The sequence below is a fragment of the Caretta caretta genome, chromosome 9 (assembly GCF_965140235.1).
Source record: "Caretta caretta isolate rCarCar2 chromosome 9, rCarCar1.hap1, whole genome shotgun sequence".
Classification (NCBI taxonomy): domain Eukaryota; kingdom Metazoa; phylum Chordata; order Testudines; family Cheloniidae; genus Caretta; species Caretta caretta.
The window spans coordinates 102,380,188-102,399,517 of NC_134214.1; the positions used below are offsets into that span (position 1 = coordinate 102,380,188).

The following is a 19,330-nucleotide window of genomic DNA, read 5'->3' on the forward strand; positions in this document are numbered from 1 at the left end:
CTGAGTAAATGGTTTGGTTTGGTTTGGTTTGGTTTTCTCAGTCGCTACCCTACTAGAACATGATGACTGAGAATTTAACCTAGTTTTAGGCATTAATAAGAGAAAACACGTGATGCCATTTCCCATGGGTTAGAGTGACTGAGGTGAGTAGAGTCGGTCAAAAAATGGAGATACAAATGCAGCCTAGCAACCCAAGCAGCCAGTCTGCACATGTGCATCGGCTAGTGGCTGCTGTTTCACTTCATGTTGCGCTGCTGTCACTGTATTGGTTTCAAACCCATATGATAGTTAAACCTGTGTGTAGACAAGCCTCTAGATTCATGTATCTGCCATCACAAGTTTATTGCAGGGGTGTTGTAGCCGTGTTGGTCACAGGATATGAGAGAGTCAAGGTGGGTGAGGTAATGTCTTTTACTGGACCAACTTCTGTTGGTGAATGAGGCAAGGTTTTGAGACCTGAAGAAGAACTCTGTGGAAGCTCAAAAGCTTGTCTCTTTCACCAAAACAAATTGGTCCAATGAAAGACATTACCTCACCCACCTTGCCTCTCTTCAGAAGTTCATAGCCGGTAAACTGGGGATGTGTCTTTCCAAGTCCATTTTTTTGGGCAGCTTGTTAGCTCATAATCTACAGTGTGATCTCCTAGCATCTGGTTACCTCCAGAGTGGTTGCTTTATAAACATCTAGGCGGGTAGGTAAAGCACCTGTCTAGGTTCACAGTTGTGTCCCTAAGAAGACTGAGAGAGTCACTCTGTCAATCTGAGGAAGGAGCCGAGGGTAGTGATTACAGATGGGAACAGAAATCCACTTCAGGTTTTGCTCCCTCCAGAGATTTTACTCTCCGTTCACTCTACATGGACACGGAATCCACATCAGTTTTCTCTTCTTATTGTCTTCACTATAAGCAGAGCCAATAAAAGCAGAGGAAAACATGCCTTCACTAAGAAAATTATCCACTGAAAGTGGGAGTCAACCATGAATCTCCTGGTCTCTCTAATTTAGGTTAGTTAAGTCCAGATAGGATGGTAGAGATCCTCAGAGGGACCCATCTAAGCTAGGTGAATGGGCAACCCTATGGCTGATGGAGTTCGTTGTCGATAAATACACAGTAATGCACATTGGAGGGAAATTTTAAAACTATTCTTACACCTTACAGGCATCTACATTAACTGTATCCACTAAGGAAGGGGACCTGGGCATCACTGTAGACAGCTCAGTGAAGATCTCTGCTCAGTGTGGAGTGGTGGTCAAAGAAAGCAAATAAAACGTCAAGATGCCTAGAGAATAATATGGAAAATATTATAATGCCTTTATGTCCATCAATAGTACGGCCTCACCTAGAACACAGTGGGCAGTACTGGTCACCCCCTCTCAAAAGGATTTTGCCAAATTAGAGGGGAGTTCAGAGCAGGAAGACGAGAATGATGAAGAGCCTAGAAAAGCTTTTGTGTGAGGAGAGATTGAAAAGACTGGGATTGTTTACTTAGAAGGGAGACAGATAAGAGGGGACACGATAAAAGTATCTGAAATGACTGGTCCGGAGAAGATAGACTGGGAGCTTCTGATCTCCCTGTCTCATAACAAAAGAACAAGGGAACATTCAGTGAAATTTTAAGGTGGCAAATTCAAAACAAATCAAAGGGAATACTTTTTCCACACATGTAATTAAACTGTGGAACTCATTGTCACAGGATGTCATTGCGGTCAAGAATTTAACAAGATTCAGAAAGGATGGGACATTTATATGGATCTCCAGAATATCCAGAATTGTTGTAGTTAATACGAACACATTTTGGAAGAGTTGTTAAACCTCATGGTTCCGGGTATAAACCAGTCTCTAATTGTAAGGGATTAGGAGATGTATTGTGGGAGTCAGATCATCTTGTATAACTGTCAGACAGGATACTGGACTAGATGGACCCTAGGTGAGACCCAAAATGGCTATTATTATGTTCTCTCCACTGGGGTTGAAAATTGTTTGGGTGCCAGCATGGGCAGCACCAAACTGTCTCCAATATCTATTACAAAACAGTAGCTAGACCCCTGGGGAGTGAGAGGGAATAAGGGGAACTATGTCACTTCTTGTCAACAGCTGGTGTGTCCTAGGAGTCTTCCGTGTGTGACTAGTGTATAATCTGTCAGCAAACCATGCCGTCTGGGATTCTCACATGGACCTTGCTTGCAAGTGTTAGTCTGGTTTATACTTTATTGTGGGGGAGCCCATACCAAGTCTTTCATAGGTACTTCAGCGGGAGAGGTAACGTACATGCCCTTGAGCAGTGGAGGCATGGGGTTAGCATAGCATGATTCCTGCAGGGCACTGGAGCAGAATGCTGGCCAGGGGACACCGGGATGTGGGGAGGAGGAAGGGAACTGGTGCTAGGCTGGAAGCCCTGCAGGACAGAAACATGGTCTTTCTATTTATAAAGTACCACAAGGCCCTCTCGAGCCTAAGCAATAACAGAATTTCTCCTGCTGGAAACTTTGGAGAGTCTCCGTTCTAGCTCAGTCAGTGTTTGTGGCTGAAGTTGCGGTGTGAGGAGCGGAGGAGGTCCTGGCAATGCTGTAGAGTTGTTTTCTACTCCTCATGCAGCCTGGATTTTCTGATCCCCTCTTTTTTGCAGGTTTCAGAGATGCATCCGATGAAGTGAGCTGTAGCTCACGAAAGCTTATGCTCAAATAAATTGGTTAGCCTCTTTTTTGCATCCCCCATTTTCCATCCTGTCAGCCACTGTCCTATTCTGGTTCCTCTTGTCCCCTCCCCAACACTTCTGTGTCACTTCCCCCTCTGAGTCTGTCTGCTACGAATGATCCAGTGTAATCCCTGCAGATGGCTCATTAATAGCACCCCTCAGGCAATGGACGAGGATGCTGGCGAAGGAGCCTGCAGAGAGGAGAGCAGTAACTCTCCCTGGATTGTCTCCTGGCAATTGACTAATTCACTCTTGTTTTCCATCAGTTTCAAATATCAATTAGACAAAGAAATCTTTGGGGAGGCAAAGTCCTGCCAGCCTGCTGACTGACGAGGAATCCGTTAGAGATTCATAGCGCGCAAGGTCAGAAGGGACCAGTCATCTGATCTCATGCATTGCGCAAGCCGTAGAATTTCACCAAGTGATTCCTGCCTCAAGCCCGTAACTTCTGGCTGAGCTAGAGCAGATCTTTCAAACGAGACAGTCCATCTTAATTTAAACACTTCAATCCACCCCTCCCTCGGGAAGTTGTTCCAATGGTTAATTACCTCTCTGTTAAAAATGTGCTCCAGCCATTACATCTTGTTCTGCCTTTGTTTGTGCAATTAAAGAGCCCTCAGCTATCAGAAATCTTCTCCCCATGTTGATATTTATAGACTATGATCAATCCCTTTCTTAGCTCTTTCTTTGTTAAACAAAATGGACTGAGCTTCTTTAGTCTCTCACTCCAAGGGAGGTTTTTCAGCCCAGAATTCTTTCTTGTCATTTTTTTCTGACCTTTCCAGTTTTTCAGCATCATTTTGATGTGTAGACACCAGAACTGGGGACAATCTGCACTAATGGCCTCACTAATGCCATCTGCAGTGGTATTAGCACCTCCCCGCTGTTACTCAGTATTTCCTTGCTTACACGTCTGAGGCTCTCTTAGCCACAGTAGCTCTCTTAGCCACCTCATTGCAATGGGGGCTCATGTTAAGTTCATTGTCCACTATGCCCCAAGCCCCGATCAGAGTCACTGCTTCCCAGGCTAACCGGTGGGCCCTTCTCAGTAGAAAAGAACCATATGCTGGGCGTTGGATTAGGACTGGTGTGTGTAATATAGGAATCTGCTTTACATTTACATTTCAGTTTTCGATTGCCAGTCCTGGAGTCTGAAGCCCTGAATTTATTCCCCCAGGACATTCGCCACTGGCAGTACAGGCTTTCCACTTGCCCAGCCCCTCACCACTATTCCTCAATCCTACTCTAAAGGAGCTGCCTCTAGGAAAGGTGGAATTCAGTCTGCCTGGGGCTCTGCTGAGGCTACCGATAAAGGGGCAAGCTCTGATGTGGAACATCTTGTTCCACCTGGAACGAGAGACCTACCAGCTCACTGGATGCAGGAGCCCCTTGCTGGGTAGTAAACAACAAACCAACCCTTTGGTGACTGCAGACTGTAGCTGAATGTGAAGCAGGGACTTAGAGGTGAAAATCTCCCATCTGCTTTGGGCTCGTTCTGGATGATTCTTGCATTCCCAGTGCCTGAGCCATGCTGCTGCCTCCTCCACTGCAGAGGTGGAAGGGACAGGGAGCAAGGGAAACTGCTCCTGTTAGTAAGAGTGAAGAGGAGTAATGAGTCACTCCAGCTGGATCTCAGTCTGTGGAGGGACTGGGCAGCAGGAGGACGAGGGAGTGAAATTCACCCTGGGGGAGAGAGCTGGTTGTCAGACTTGCTGGAGCTGGAGATGCTGAGAGCTGCCTCATCAGCAACTGAGGACCCTGCTGGGATCCCAGAGCTCAGGATCTCCTGCTGCCTTTCAGAGAAGCCCACTGAGAGTGCGGAGGAGGAAGTCTGAGAGCTAGATGGTTAGTTTGCTCTGTCCTAAAATGAGGGGGGCCACTGAAAGAGCCGCTGCAGCTTCTGAAGGGGGGAGTTGCTGGGGCCTAGGAGGGCTCATATCTGCATCCACCCGAGGGGAGCAGAATGCCCCACGAGAGCGATTCAACAGGCCCTTGGCGATCCTTTCGGAGGGGCAGCTGCTCACACCCCACACAGTGTCTTCTCCCATATGCAAGCTGAGGCCTGTGCTGCCCTGCCAGCCCCTGCTCTCACCTGGCTGAGCTGCTGGGGATGCTTCTCACCACAGCAGGGGCAGCTGCAGATTGACGGGTCCCAGGGGACTGATAACGGGAACCCGGTGTGTAGGGCTGAGGCGTAGCCCTGGGCCCTGCCATGTGAGAGACGGCTGCCTCTGCCCCACTCACTTCCAGAGCCTCGTCTTGTGCCAGCCCCAGCAATAATCCCCCCGAGAACGTCTGGGACCCATCCTGCCCAGGCTGTGTGGGGAGGGGCTGATGAGGAGCTGCCACTGTCTCAGGATGAGGAGACGGGACCCCACAAGGTCTCTGCCCACCACACAGAAAAAGTTTGCGTTGGGCTTCTCTGCAGGGCAGGCTGCTGTGCAGGAAATGGACGTACTGTTTTCTGCCTTCAGCTACATCCTGTCTTATCTTGTGAACCATACATTGAGGTTACCAGGAGAAAAGTGGGTGTTACTGAGGAGCTGCAGCTCTGTATGGGGCTGGATCAGATCCTTTGGCGCTGAGGCTGATCCAGAGAGCAAGGCCATGGAGACAGACTTGTGTGTGACTCTGGCATCCGTGCCTAGAAAGGAGAAGCTGGAGCCTTGCTGGAGAATGACAGAGCTGTCTAAAGGAGACTAGTGTGGTGGTAGCCAGAGAGCACAGTGCTGCCGACCAGGGGACACAGCCAGGAGCAGCCCTAGACGTTTTGCCAGCCATCCCCATGTCGGGGGCCCGTGTTCCTAGGAGGGGTGGGTTTGGGATCCAGGGAACCAACAGATTCATGCACACTCCTGCTGTCTCAAACTGCCAGCTGGATATGTGCAAACCTAACTTACCCTGTCCGCCTTGCAAAAGCCTAGTCTACACATGCTTTTGGGACTGACCTGACTGGTTACAGGTGTGGCTTCTTACCAAAGTTGTTATGTCAGGACAGCCCCTCATGTGGATGCAGTTATACCAGCAGCAAGGTGCCTTATACGGGTATCACTTAGTGTGAGGGGGCAGCTGCCCCTCACTGGCAGAAAAAGAGTTAAAAGCTGCTCTAGGGAGGCTGTACCAGAGGCAGCCAATTAGAAAGGGGCTGAGAGGAGCAGCCAATCATGGCCTGGCAAGCCCATATAAGAAAGGCTGTAGGCAGAGCAGAGGTCAGTAGTGTCTGGAACTTGAGGGGAGAAGCCCAGGCTCCTAGCTGGGGGAAGAAGCTCTAGCACCTGGGGCAATTCAATGCTGCAAGCAGGGACTGGGGACCTAGGGAGAGCTCCTGGCTGCTAGGGCCTGCAGGCTGAGGCCCTGAGGTAAGGGCAGAGGAGGGTGCTGGAGCTGCATGGCAAGCGGCCACGGGACAACGGACTGCAGTTGCCACTGAGGGAAGTGGCTCGGTGGAGATTGCAGGTCTCCCAGAAGGGGAGACCACGGAGTGTGGCACAGCCAGAGGGCAGTGTCATGAAGAGGATGCTGCTGTCCTGGGAGTGACTTGGGTCCAGGAGCAGAGGTGATGGTGGGTGAGACGCCACCAGAAGAGGGTGCAGAGCTAATTCCCAGGACAGCCAGTAGGAGGCGCCGCAGTGGTGAGTCACACCCTGTCACACTTAAGTCCCCTTGCTTGACAGGAATAAGGGATGGCGGGATAAACACTGTTCTCCCAGTGTAACCACATCCACAGGGGGGCTGTACTGCTGCAAGCATATTGGCTCCCCAGGCTTCAGTCCTACTCAAGACCATTTTTGCTCTGAGTTGGGCCTGTACTGATGTTTCATCCCTTCCTAAATGCTGCTCTTTCCCCGGCTCCCATCCAGGGAGCAGAATGCAGGCAGCTGTGGAGACCAAATTAAACCGGAACAATAACGCTGATGAGCCGGTGCTTGGCACCACCAGGCAAACGGTGCTCTCCCCCCACTGCACATCTGTTTCCCACGTGACTCTGATCCGACTCGCACCTCCTCTCTGTGGGCCTGCCGGTGTGGTCCATCCCCTCTCACAGGCCTCTGCTCTGAGCATACCTTCAGTGAGGTGTTGGCTCCAGCCCTTCCAGACAGTTTGATTTCCTAGATCTGTGCAGCTACCACGCTAGGACTGTCCTTAGTGTGAGCAACAGCCCGTCTTAACAAGAGGGACACAGAGAGACTATTTCAGAGAGCACATTTCCTGAGTGCTCCGAAATTGCAGGGTTTTGTCAGCCTGCCCAGTTTGGGTTGGGTGGCTGTAACATCTGCTGATTTCTATATGCAGCCTATAAATAGGAAACATCCGTGTGTGGAGATCCTGCCTTATTGACAGTATGTGGGCGAGCAAGGGCATTGCTGAATGTACAGCACAGACCTGGGAGTTACGCAGTAGCTTGCTCTGGGCCCAGCAGGGGTAATGGCAGGAGCAGTTTTCCCTGTGTCAGCAGAGCTGAGGGCAAACTGTCCCCCTTTCAGAACTGGCTAGTATTTTATCGGGTGCAAAACAGTGGGGAAATTGCTGTAAAAGCAAACTGTGTGCTAAGAATCGGGCACGGAGTGTGTAACTGCATATCGCCTCGGCCCCCTGGGAGCAGGCGCTGGCTGTGGTGTATTATGGTGTTCAGTCCAGTGCGCATGGCTGTGTGAGAGTGAGGCAGGAGACGCTCTGATGGTCTCATAAATCACAGAAAACCCCTTCTCCTAGTCGGGGACTTGCCTCCATGTGTCTCTTCCCCTCCCTAGAGCCAGCACTTAGGTACCCTGATTGGTACTGGGGACAGATACACTAATGTTCCTCCTGAGGTGTCTTTAAGTAGAAAGCAAAGCCAGGTGTGCAGCTCCGTTGGTAGTGAGAGGCCATGGGGAATAGCAGCGCGTGTGGGCGGGGGCATTCATGCGTCACTCTGTATTAGCAGGCAAACCTCTTAGCTTCAGTTCACTGGTCCCATGTCACGCATCCATCCTCAGGCCGGCTAGTCCATGTGTGTTGCTGGGGCAGTGAACTCAACCCCTAGGGGCCTGGAGCGTCTCACTGTGCAGCCAGCCTCTCTCATCCCACCCCGCTCAGAGCGACAGGGCTCAGTTCCAGAGCTGAAAAAGGGAACCTGAGCGGCATTTAAAGGGAATTTAAAGAAAGAAGCTGAGTTGTGTGGCAGTGCTGGTGACTCCTTGTCTTTATTGCCTCTTGTATTTGAGCAATTTTCCCCACACTGTGATTTCTCCGTGCTCAAACAGTTAAAGGTCCTACACGAAGCTTGCTCCTGGGGCAGGAGTGGGTGCAAGCCACATGGTTGTGGGCTGTTGTTGTCATCGTGGTTCTCAAGAGTCAGAGACACATACTCCCAAGATCAAACTACTGGGGGGCTCCGGTCTGGCCTGCAAACAGTTAGGCGTTCTGACCTGTCATGCTCTACAGAAATGGCAGTTGTATAACTCCAACATCCATCCTGCAGTTTGAATACATAGCTCATGCGAGGTGATGGGAGGGAATAGAAATCCCAATTTTTCTGGCCCCCTGGAACAAAACCAAGAAGGAATAAGCAAGTGAACATGAAGCAGCTGCTTGCTAACCAAACAAGGGCCCAGGGTCCCTGCTTCTGAGATTTTAATACCCATGAATAAAGTCTTTTGCTACAGATATGGCCCCAATTCATGTAAAAGTCCAGTCAGGCTGCTGGCAAAGAATACAAACCCCACAATGCATCACTGCATGGCTGTGTGGCATGTGCTCGGCTGTTCGTGCATTTCCCCTCTGAGTGAGATGCCTAGTCTTGTCAAAGGATGGCTCCTGCCCTTGGCCATGCTGAAGCTGTCATTGCAGAATGAACTTCCTGCTGCCTTATTTGGAGGCTGTCAGCTGATCAGTGCCAGCACCAGCCTTGTGACATCAAAGTACCTAGGAATTGCTAATGATAAAGAGGTGAGCAGAGAGGCACCCGGAGGAGCACCGAGGGAGAGTGAAGTCCTCCCTGTTCCCTCATGGTTATTTTTAGAAATGCTGAACAGCTATTGCCTATCACTGACGACGAGAGAGAAAGCTGTGACCCACTGCCCAGGGGCGTTGATAGCCGCTCTTGCTGGGGTCGATCAGTGTCAGTCGCTGGAATTTAGAAGCTCTTCAGCAATTTTGTGTTTTTCAGTAAAGCGCACAAGTGCAGAAGCCAGAACAGTTGGGGTTCAAGCAAATATTCTGTCTTTGGTGCAAGCTCTGGTCTGAGTGAATTATTCAAACTGCTTCATAGAACAACTGAAACCAGTCTGGATGTCTAATCTGCCTGTGTCCAGAGGATGCTGCTGTTAGAGGGGATTTCAGCACTGAATGTGTCTGTGTGAACTCTCGCTTCCCTGGACGTTTTGGGGTTGACTGGCTCCAGTTTTACTCGAGGCTCTCACTCTTCCTACCCCAGGGATGAACAAGGAGGCAAGGGAGACATGTAAACGGCTTCAGTAGAGGAGAAAGTCAGTAGATTAATGTAATCACCCACTGCTGCCCATCACCGCAGTATCTGAGCACCATCCGTGTAAATTCGTAGCGATAGCGAAGTCCCTAGTGGACTTCTTGGATTCTCTGGCACTTCTCCATTGCCAAGTATAAAAACACGGCCTGAGGAAGGGTTATTTATTCGTTGGTTGGTTAGTTCATTTGTTTGTTAGTTTCAAATCTAATTTTGTTGGTTTGGGGGTTTATTTTATCTTGTGGTGGGGGAGACATGTAGAAAAGGTGTGTCAGGGTTAGGAGGGAGGGGAAGTGAGGGGCAAGAGGGGGTGTCAGGGAGAGGGGCAGGAGAGGGTGTCAGTGTTGGGGGAAGGGGGGTATGCCAGTGGTGGAAAGGCCTATTCGAAGTGGCAGGTTTCTCAGCAGTCCCTGAGGACGGCCAGACTCTGGATTCATCCCGTCTCCTCTGGAGGGTCTCTCTGAAGCCACTTCCCTTGGGTCCAGAAGGCTGCGTCCAGCTCAGCAGTGCTCCGTGCTGGGCACTGAGTTGTGCGCTGTCCTGGAGCAACATGGCTGTCAGGTGGCTCATCTGTCCACATTCACCCCTTAATGTATCTGGGAATTAATCCAGTAACTGCTCTGAAGATTTCAGAGTAGCAGCCGTGTTAGTCTGTATTCGCAAAAAGAAAAGGAGTACTTGTGGTACCTTAGAGACTAACCAATTTATTTGAGCATAAGCCTTTGTGAGCTACAGCTCACTTCATCAGATGCATTCAGTGGAAAATACAGTGGGGAGATTTACTTACATAGAGAACATGAAACAGTGGGTGTTACCATACACGCTGTAACGAGAGTGATCACTTAAGGTGACTTATTACCAGCAGGAGAGTGGGGGGGAAGAGAACCTTTTGTAGTGATAATCAAGGTGAGCCATTTCCAGCAGTTGACAAGAACATTTGAGGAACAGTGCAGGTGGGAATAAACATGGGGAAATAGTTTTACTTTGTGTAATGACCCATCCACTCCCAGTCTTTATTCAAGCCTAATGTAATGGTGTCCAGTTTGCAAATTAATTCCAATTCAGCAGTCTCTTGTTGGAGTCTGTTTTTGAAGGTTTTTTTGTTGAAGAATTGCCACTTTCTGGTCACTCGATTACAGACCTAAGAGATTGAAGTGTTCTCCAACTAGTTTTTGAATGTTATAATTCTTGACGTCTGATTTGTGTCCATTTATTCTTTTACGTAGAGACTGTCCAGTTTGGCCAGTGTACATGGCAGCGGGGCACTGGTAGATAGGAAAGTGAACGAGCCTCTGATAGTGTGGCTGATGTGATTAGGCCCTGTGATGGTGGCCCCTGAATAGATATGTGGACACAGTTGGCAATGGACTTTGTTGCAAGGATAGGTTCCTGGGTTTGTGTTTTTGTTGTGTGGTTGCTGGTGAGTATTTGCTTCAGGTTGGGGGGCTATCTGTAAGCAAGGACTGGCCTGTCTCACAAGATCTGTGAGTGATGGGTCGTCCTTCAGGATAGGTTGTAGATCCTTGATGTGTTAGAGAGGTTTTAGTTGGGGGCTGAAGGTGATGGCTAGTGGCGTTCTGTTATTTTCTTTGTCAGGCCTGTCCTGTAGTAGGTGACTTCTGGATACTCTTCTGGCTCTGTCAATCTATTTTTTTTTTTTTCACTTCAGCAGGTGGGTATTGTAGTTGTAAGAACGCTTAAAAGAGACCTTGTAGGTGTTTGCCTCTGTCTGAGGGGTTGGAGCAAATGCGGTTGTATGGTAGAGCTTGGCTGTAGACAATGGATCGTGTGGTGTGGTCTGGGTGACAGCTGGAGGCATGTAGGTAGGAATAGCGGTCAGTAGGTTTCTGATATAGGTTAGTGTTTATGTGACCATCGCTTATTAGCACCGTAGTGTCCAGGAAGTGGATCTCTTGTGAGGATCAAGGACTTGAGCTGGCATCACTGGTGGACTCGGGGCCAGGGCGGGGACTGGCTGACAGGCTGGTTGTTTTCACAGTGGCCTAAGCTGTGGAGGAGGCAGGTAACCCCATTTTTGTACCAACTGCAGCCTGTGCTTTGTTTGCACATTCAGCTACAGCAGCGCATCGTGCATCTCTCTGCCCCTCACCCTGCTGTTCCCACACAGCGTCACGGTGCGGTCATGTTCCGCCTTTGCCTGGTGCAGCTGGGCAGGAAACCAGGGATTGTTCGGGAGGCTGTGGAAATTCTGTACGTTTCAGTTGGTGTTAAAATGAAGGGCCTGGGACTGACCAGACAGCTCTGCTGTCCCTCTGCCCAGACTTGCTGTCCTTTTGCTGTTCTACACCTGGGCTCTCCCTCACAGCTCTGATAACACCTCTGTTGTGTCCTGCAACCCTCCCCCCAACCCTTTCCTATTCCAGTCCTGGTCTCTCTCCAAACCCCTCAGTCCAGAGCTCCCCAGCCTAGCCAGGCCTGGTCTTGTGTGCAAAGTGGGCAATTACTTGGTGTTACGTGGTTGTTCTTTATGTTGTGGAACAAAATTCCTTTACCAGAGTGTCCAGAGCAGAAAACTGTCTGCTTGCAGCTGCACCCTCTCCCCTACCCAAATGGAGGGGCGGTTCCATGCTTCTGTCTACAATCTCCCTAAGATCTCGGGCGTGGAAGGGCAAATCTCCTGGGTGTGTCACTGCAGAGCAAACTCCATTTGCAAAAGAGCAACCCAACCCTGAAGGCAGAGCCTGGCAGCCCAGCTGCTTTGTGTCTGGGGTGGTGGAGCGGGGGGGACCTCTCTGCACTGTAATGGAGCTGGGCCGCACTGAAACCAGGATGCCAGCTGCAGAGGGAGTAACAGTGCTATTCTAAACAGAGCAGCTAGAATAACTGCTTACAAAGGCATTTAGTCTAGGGTTTGGAGGATCAGTGTTGAGCCGTGCTGAGATCCTTATCCCTGGCTTTGTAGGCGTATCTTAGAGGAACCTGCCTGAAGGCGAATGAGAGAGATGGGTGAGTGCAGGTTTGGAAATGGCCTTGACTCTCCCATAAATTCAAATGACTCTTTGATTTGTCTTTTGAAGACCATTTTTCTTTCCTAAAACTTTTTCCTTAGGTCATGTCTTCACTGGGGTTGTTAGCAATGATGTAGATGCACTGATGCAGACTTTCAGTGCAACGCATTTGCACTGAAAAAAGTGACTTGCACTGGTCCAGCATGTCTACATTGTGTGTTTATACTGGTGTTTGTACCCAAATAGCTACATCAGTGCGCTGCACTGGTTCAAAAATCCCAGTGTAGATAAACTCCTCTGTTTTCATCTGTGCCTGCTTAGGGCAGGGAGGGGCATGGACAGCCTCTTGATGGATTGGATGGTAGGAGGCATTTGTGTGGTAAATACCACAGGAAGGGCTGTGTATACATCATTTAAATATATGCAGAATGTTACCAAGTTCCCATCTCTGCAGTCATTTCATGTGTAAGACAGACAGATTTCGCTCTTTTAATCCTCTCCGTAAAACTAGTCCCTCCAGCTTCCTGATTATTGTTGTGGATTTTCTTTGATTTGTTAATTTGTGAATATCTTTTCAGTTTTCAGGTGCCCAGAATTGCACTAAGTGATTTAGGATCACAGTCCCATTAAGGAAAAAAGAAAAGGAGGACTTGCGGCACCTTAGAGACTAACAAATTTATTTGAGCATAAGCTTTCGTGAGCTACAGCTTTTTTCCACTGAATGCATCTGATGAAGTGAGGTGTAGCTCATGAAAGCTTATGCTCAAATAAATTTGTTAGTCTCTAAGGTGCCGCAAGTCCTCCTTTTCTTTTTGCGGATACAGATTAACACAGCTGCTACTCTGAGTCCCATTAAGGACAATTGGACTATGCCCCTAAATCACTTGGGTATTTTTGAAAATCTCACCAACAGTTATTAATTACACAGAACCGTAGACGTGAATGGCACTTCGTAAAGCAACGAAAAAGGAGCCAAGAGGGTTATCCGAGGCAGTGTAGCCCAGTCAAGAGGGCAGAGGACTAGAATGAGGGACACCGGAGTTGTAATCCCAGCTTTGTCACTGACTTGCTGTGTAAACTCAGGCAAGTAGCTTTGCTGCTGTGTGCCTCAGTTTCCCCTCCTATTCCTTGTCTGTCTTGTTTAGTGTCTAAGCTCTCTGGGGCTCTTATTGTTTGTACAGTGCCTAGCACAATGAGGCCCCGGTCTTGGCTGAAAATTTTTTTTACAAATTAGTGAAATGAATTGTGGATTCCCTATCCCAAACAGTTCACAGCCTACGCGAGGAAGAAAACAGGAGATGACATGGGAAGGGGTGCAGGAGAGGATGCAGGCCAAGGTCACTTGAGAGAGAATTGAGGGGTTATGTAGGTTGAGATTGTTTTTAATTGAAATATAGAGAAGACTATAAGCTTCCTTGTGTGAGTGAGTTTGGAAAAGACCTAGAGGAGGGGAATGAGGAATGGCAGATGGGTCGGGAAGGGGGTTCTAGGCGTAGGGTACTTCATAAAGAAAGGGGTGGGAATAAAACATAGTCAGACAGATGTTAGCTGAGCAAAAAGGGAATGAGCAGGGTAGTGGATGACTTTGAGGGCAAGTATGAGGAGCTTGCATTTGGTTTGGGAGCCAGTGGAGAGAGTTGAGTTGGGGCTGAACACAGGTGTGATATTGAGGTCAAGCTGCTATTTTCATAGTTGAATGCTGAAGTCGGACAAGAGCTACCTAGAAGGGGACTGTTCATAGAATATCAGGGTTGGAAGGGACCTCAAGAGGTCATCTAGTCCAACTCCCTGCTCAAAGCAGGATCGATCGCCGACTAAATCATCCCAGCCAGGGATTTGTGTTGCTTTCCTGGCCAGGTATTTGCATAGACAATGTCAAATCACCTTGCAAATTTAGGTCTTTTGTGCTGTCCCCAACTGCCACACAGTCACTGTAATGCTTTTGACACCACGTAATATTCTGGTTTTGCTAGTGAGGGTACAGTATGTAGGCAAGAGCACTGCACCTAAAAAAACTATTCCAGTGATTGACAGTCTGGCAGAAAGCACTGGGTTCCTGGCCTGCAGCTTCTTGGAAGAAATTATCTTTTTAGATTTAATTTCCTGTACATTTAGTTACACAGACGACTTGTAACGCTCCTTGTCACAGTGCTACATGGTTTCCCAGAAGTAGTGCAGGCTCTTTCCTGCACCCCTCCTTGCTCCCTCAGGTGTTATGTTTGTTTCTTATTCATTCTCCACATGTCAGGTGAATTTTTCCCAAGTTGGATCTAATATTTTCGGCAGTGAGAATTTGTGCAGCTGTCTCTTGTGCTTCTGTAACATGTGAGGGATGTATTGTGTTCCCTTCTGGTGGTAGTTCCACGCAGAGGATAACAGCCTGCTATTGTTACCAGCTAATTAAGTTATTCTTCAGGTAGTAGAAGCCTGTGTGTTTTGGTGCTCAAGGTCCTGTTTTTAAGCCTTGCTGATAATTTATGGGGAGGGTGGTTACACTTGCGAAGGTTTAAAGGTTTGCTGTTGCTGAGACTGGGAACCCTCTGCTTCTTTTCAAGGCATGGGTGGTGCACAGAAGAATAAGAAAATGTGATTTACACTGTAAAAGGTCTCTCTATTTTCCAGAGACCTTTGGTTACTGACACTAAACACAAGCAATCCATAGCTTAGTCTCAGGCTGCCTGGGGACCCTTAAACTTATTTCAGTGGTGGGCACGTGTTTGAATCACATCAGAACTCTGGACATAAATTCTGTGTTTTTTCTGTTACACTAAACAACCCATCTGTCCTTGTTTTTGAGGACCGAGGAACTGAAATGGCTGATAAGAACAGCGTACCTTTAAGAGAGACAAGTAAACTGGCTGCTACAGCTTCAGCATGCCACTTGATTGGCTGAGAAACTAGCAGGCAGGCTGAAGGAGGGGGCAGCCATTCAGAAATTTCCTGCATTACTGCCTTCTTTAAAGGGGACAGAAAAGGGGAGGGTAGCTGAAGGAACATCCTAACTTTCCACCCCAGTCTGTGAAACATGAGACTCCTGACCCTCCCTTCCTCTTGGGGTGTCTCTGGATCCGGGTACCTCCTGCTGGGTCCCCCAGGCTCCCAGTGGCCGCACTTTATGTAGTTCCAATCCAGTAAGGAGACTTAGTCCATTAAACAGAATCGCTTGGAAGATTCTTAGTGAATGAACTCCAGATAGAAAAGGAGTACTTGTGGCACCTTAGAGACTAACCAATTTATTTGAGCATAAGCTTTCGTGAGCTACAGCTCACTTCATCGGATGCTCATGCTCAAATAAATTGGTTAGTCTCTAAGGTGCCACAAGTCCTCCTTTTCTTTTTGCGAATACAGACTAACACGGCTGTTCCTCTGAACTCCAGATAGTTTATTACCTGCTGCAGGGACAAACATAACCAGAATTTCACGAGGCTGAGGGGCCGGGAAAAGTGGCGGCAAACAAATAATGAGCAATGTATTTCAATCAGTCCAGCAGCACCCAGGGTTTCTGGTTATCCAGTCACCTTTCCAGTCCGGCCTGTTCAGAGGTCTTGTTCCCTGTCTCAGCAGGGATATTTTCTGGGCTGGGATGTGATGATGACACAAGCCCTGCCCGGTGATCATTAAGGCTCAGCTGGTGTTTTGGTTTTAAACCCAGATTCTCTTGAATGTGTGAACGTGTCTGATACCTGCATGGGACTAGAGAGGAATGGGTGAAAGGAAATAGGGAAGCATCACCAATTCAAAAATCAACAGTCAGGACCAAAAAATCTTGAGATTTGTTTCAAAATCACAAGATCTTAAAAATAGATCTTTTTCTTTGTTTTCTGGCTTTTGAGCCTTGAGGCTGCACTTGGGTCGTGTGTTCAAGCTTTTCTCTGCAGTGAGGCCTGAAAACTTCCCTTTTTTTTTTTTTTAAATGAAATTGAGATTCTCATGTAATTATGACCCAAGGCACTGGGCCTTTCAGAAAAACACCAAATATCACGAGTCTCGTGATAATATCATGTTAATGTCACCCTTTTGGAATAAGGGCTTGTTTTATCCGTGTGTCTTGTATGACACTGACGGTGTCCTTGGTGCTTAAAGTGCAGGTCTGTTCTGAAATGTGAATATGTAAAAATGGGCTCCTTAGTTATCAAAGCTGCTCCCATGGCACATACAACCATAGCAGTGTCGGGCTGGAAGGGACCCCAAAACTAAACTTACCCAGTTTTTAAACCTTTCCTCAGGTTTTCTTTAACTTTTTATCATTTTTGTAGTTCTTCTCTGGACTTTCTTCAGTTTGTCCACACTTTCCTAGACTGCAGTGCCCAGAATTGGACACAGAACTCCAGCTGAGGCCTCACCAGTGCCAAGCAGAGCAGGACAGCTATCTCCTGTCTCTTACAAACAACACTCCTGTTAATCAACACAGGATATTAGCTTTTTTCACAGCTGCATCACATTGTTGACTCATTCAATTTGTGATCCACTGTCACCCGCAGACCCTTTTCAGCAGTATTACCACTTGGCCAATTATTCCCCATTGTGTAGTTGTGCATTTGATTTATCAAGTGACGTATTTTACATGTTTACTGAATTTCATCTTGTTGAACTCAGACCATTTCTCCAAATTGTCCAGGTTGTTTTGAATTCCAATCCTGTCCTCCAAACTGCCTGCAACTCCTCCCAGCCTGGTGTCCTCTGCAGATTGCATATGCATACTCTCCACTCCATTATCAGTCATTAATGAAGATATTAACTAGTACCAGATCAATGCAGAGTTGTTTTCTCATGCCCACATATGTTGGTAGCAGAGATGCTGCTGGCTTTAGTGAGAAAAATTAATATTCCCTTTTCCTTTCTGTTGGCACTACAGAGCCAGTGCCGGTACAGGAGGGGGGCCAAGTTCTGTTAACAGAATTGCTTCCTAAGGTCTGAGAGACAAGGTGCGTGAGGTAACATCTTTCACTGGCCCAAATGCCATTTGTGACAGAGAAGCTTTTGAAGTAACAGAGTTCTCCTTCTTACTAAGTTCTCATCGGTTACACTTGTGCAACTTCACTGGAAGCCAGTAGGTTCGCACAGGTGTCATTGAAGGCAACATTTGTCCTGCAGAACCTTTATTACTGAGAAGGAGGAAGGAAAAATCCAGCCTGATTCTGAGAGCCCTGGGGGTGCTTGTGGTGCTGGCAGTCAGAAAAAAATGTCATTTGACTTGTAAATTGAGCATATTTTATTGGGTGTCCAGGTGAGATGCTAAGTGTAGAATCCCATGATTTCATTCGCAGTCTTTCTTCAGGGTAGAAAGACACTTTATCTAATAGGTTTCAGAGTAACAGCCGTGTTAGTCTGTATTCGCAAAAAGAACAGGAGGACTTGTGGCATCTTAGAGACTAACCAATTTATTTGAGCATGAGCTTTCGTGAGCAATGAAGTGAGCTGTAGCTCACGAAAGCTTATGCTCAAATAAATTGGTTAGTCTCTAAGGTGCCAAAAGTCGTCCTTTTCTTTTTACTTTAGCTAATAATAACCATGCAAGCCCCAGGAAATTCTGAGGAAAGGTCCACGCCATGTTTTTATCTCCCCACCTTCCAGTTAGGTATTGCCATGACACTCCCCCTTAGGAAGGGGGTCTCAGAATAGGCAGCAATCTCCTAGCCCTGCAAGCTCACTCCAGACCTGCGGACAGAGCCTGCCCTCATGGCAAACTGTAGCCAGCCATGAGGGTTTTTTATGGCTTCTGTGCAATGTGACAAGGTTTAGTAGCCATGTGGGGTGAGAGATCCCTTCTCTGGTGGTAGCACCCTCTCTCCAACAGGTTTCTGGAGAGAAAACCTACTACCCCTGTATCCGTTGCAGTGAGGTATTCAGCATCCACAGGGGTTAAACAATTGAATTGACTTGGCAGGGGTCTCTAGTTACTCTACCAATGAACCCCTCAGGGAGCACATAACTTGCTGACCTGCAGTGGAAAAGAGCCTAGGGAATCAGACTGGCCCCAGGGAAGGACTCTGGTCCAGATAGCTGGAAGAGGGAATTTCTCTGCAGGGTAGTTCCTAGGGTTTCCTTTCTTGTTGTTGGTTTCTTAAAAAAAAAAAATTTTAGATAAAGGATTGTAGCAGGAGCCCCTGTCCTGGGATCCTAGGGAATGGGGCCCTGGGGGGTCTCATGATATTGTAGCAAAAAATAGAGCCCCTAGCAAGTGACTGTTACAGAGGGGGGACTTGGACTCTGTTTGTGGAGTCTGCAGCTGGGCCCCGCAGCAAAGAGAATAATGCAACAATCCCACTCCCACCATCATCACAACTGCAGCGTGCATTTGGTTTGCCTTATTTTTGGTCACAAAAATGAACTGTGGGTGCTTAGTGCAGAGCCTCACCTGTTGATTCTGGGAGTAAAAGCTGTAGGAATTGGCCCAATGGCTGTGGGTAACATGTCCGGAATTGTCCCATATAATGAAGATGTTTTTGGCTTGGGGAGGAGTAATCGGTTTGGCAGAAGCACCTTGGGGTGCTGCATGCAACCAGTTACCTGAGGTGTCCAGTTATTATTGTCCCTCCGTGTACTTAGCCACACATGAACTACTCCTTGGTGGTTGTGGGGAAACCCAGACTCAGCATTTAACATTTATTGTTCTTGCCTTTTCCAGCTCTTGTCATGTGCACCCCCAACTCATGTCATACTAGCCTTGATCCCGTTTGTCTGCTTCTCCCACAGCCTGGGCTCTTTAATGTCCTTGCAGAGCAGACAGCATCTTGGTTGTGAAGGTCTCAGCTGAACAACCCACATGCAGTAAGTTGCAAATCAACCTTGCTGAGTTGGGAGACTGTCATTCTAGGGAGTCAGAACGAGGAGCCCAGCATTCAGATCATTGCATTACCTCCTCTCCCACTCCCTCCCTTTCGACCTAGTCTCACTAGAAACATTGCCTCCTCGGTGCTCCCATCTGTTGGGTTAATGGCTGCAGACTCCGCTGTCTCCGATTTCTTACTTCTCTGCAGCTGCAGAGTATGTGGGAGATATCAGAGTGCCTAGCCCTCAGAATGCTGCGCTTTCAGCACCTACTCTAGGTTGCAAGTATCGGAGGGGTAGCCATGTTAGTCTGTATCCACAAAAACAACAAGGAGTCCGGTGGCACCTTAAAGACTAACATATGTATTTATTTATCAAATAAATCTGTTAGTCTTTAAAGTGCCACCAGACTGCTCATTGTTCTTTTGCTCTAG

General features: G+C 48.0%; 1 protein-coding gene across 7 annotated transcripts in view; it reads left to right on the top strand.

Annotated features, from left to right (window-relative positions):
* The window catches only part of DLG3 (discs large MAGUK scaffold protein 3), a 177,862-nt gene that overhangs the window by 32,187 nt on the left and 126,345 nt on the right, over positions 1–19,330 (top strand). The window contains exon 1 of one of the 7 annotated variants that reach the window (XM_048865179.2): positions 6,306–6,325. The exons of the other annotated variants lie outside the window; for them this stretch is intronic. The gene's annotated coding sequence lies outside the window, so the exon portion shown is untranslated. Of the gene's footprint in view, positions 1–6,305; positions 6,326–19,330 lie in introns of those variants that run through there. 7 annotated transcript variants of the gene reach the window in all.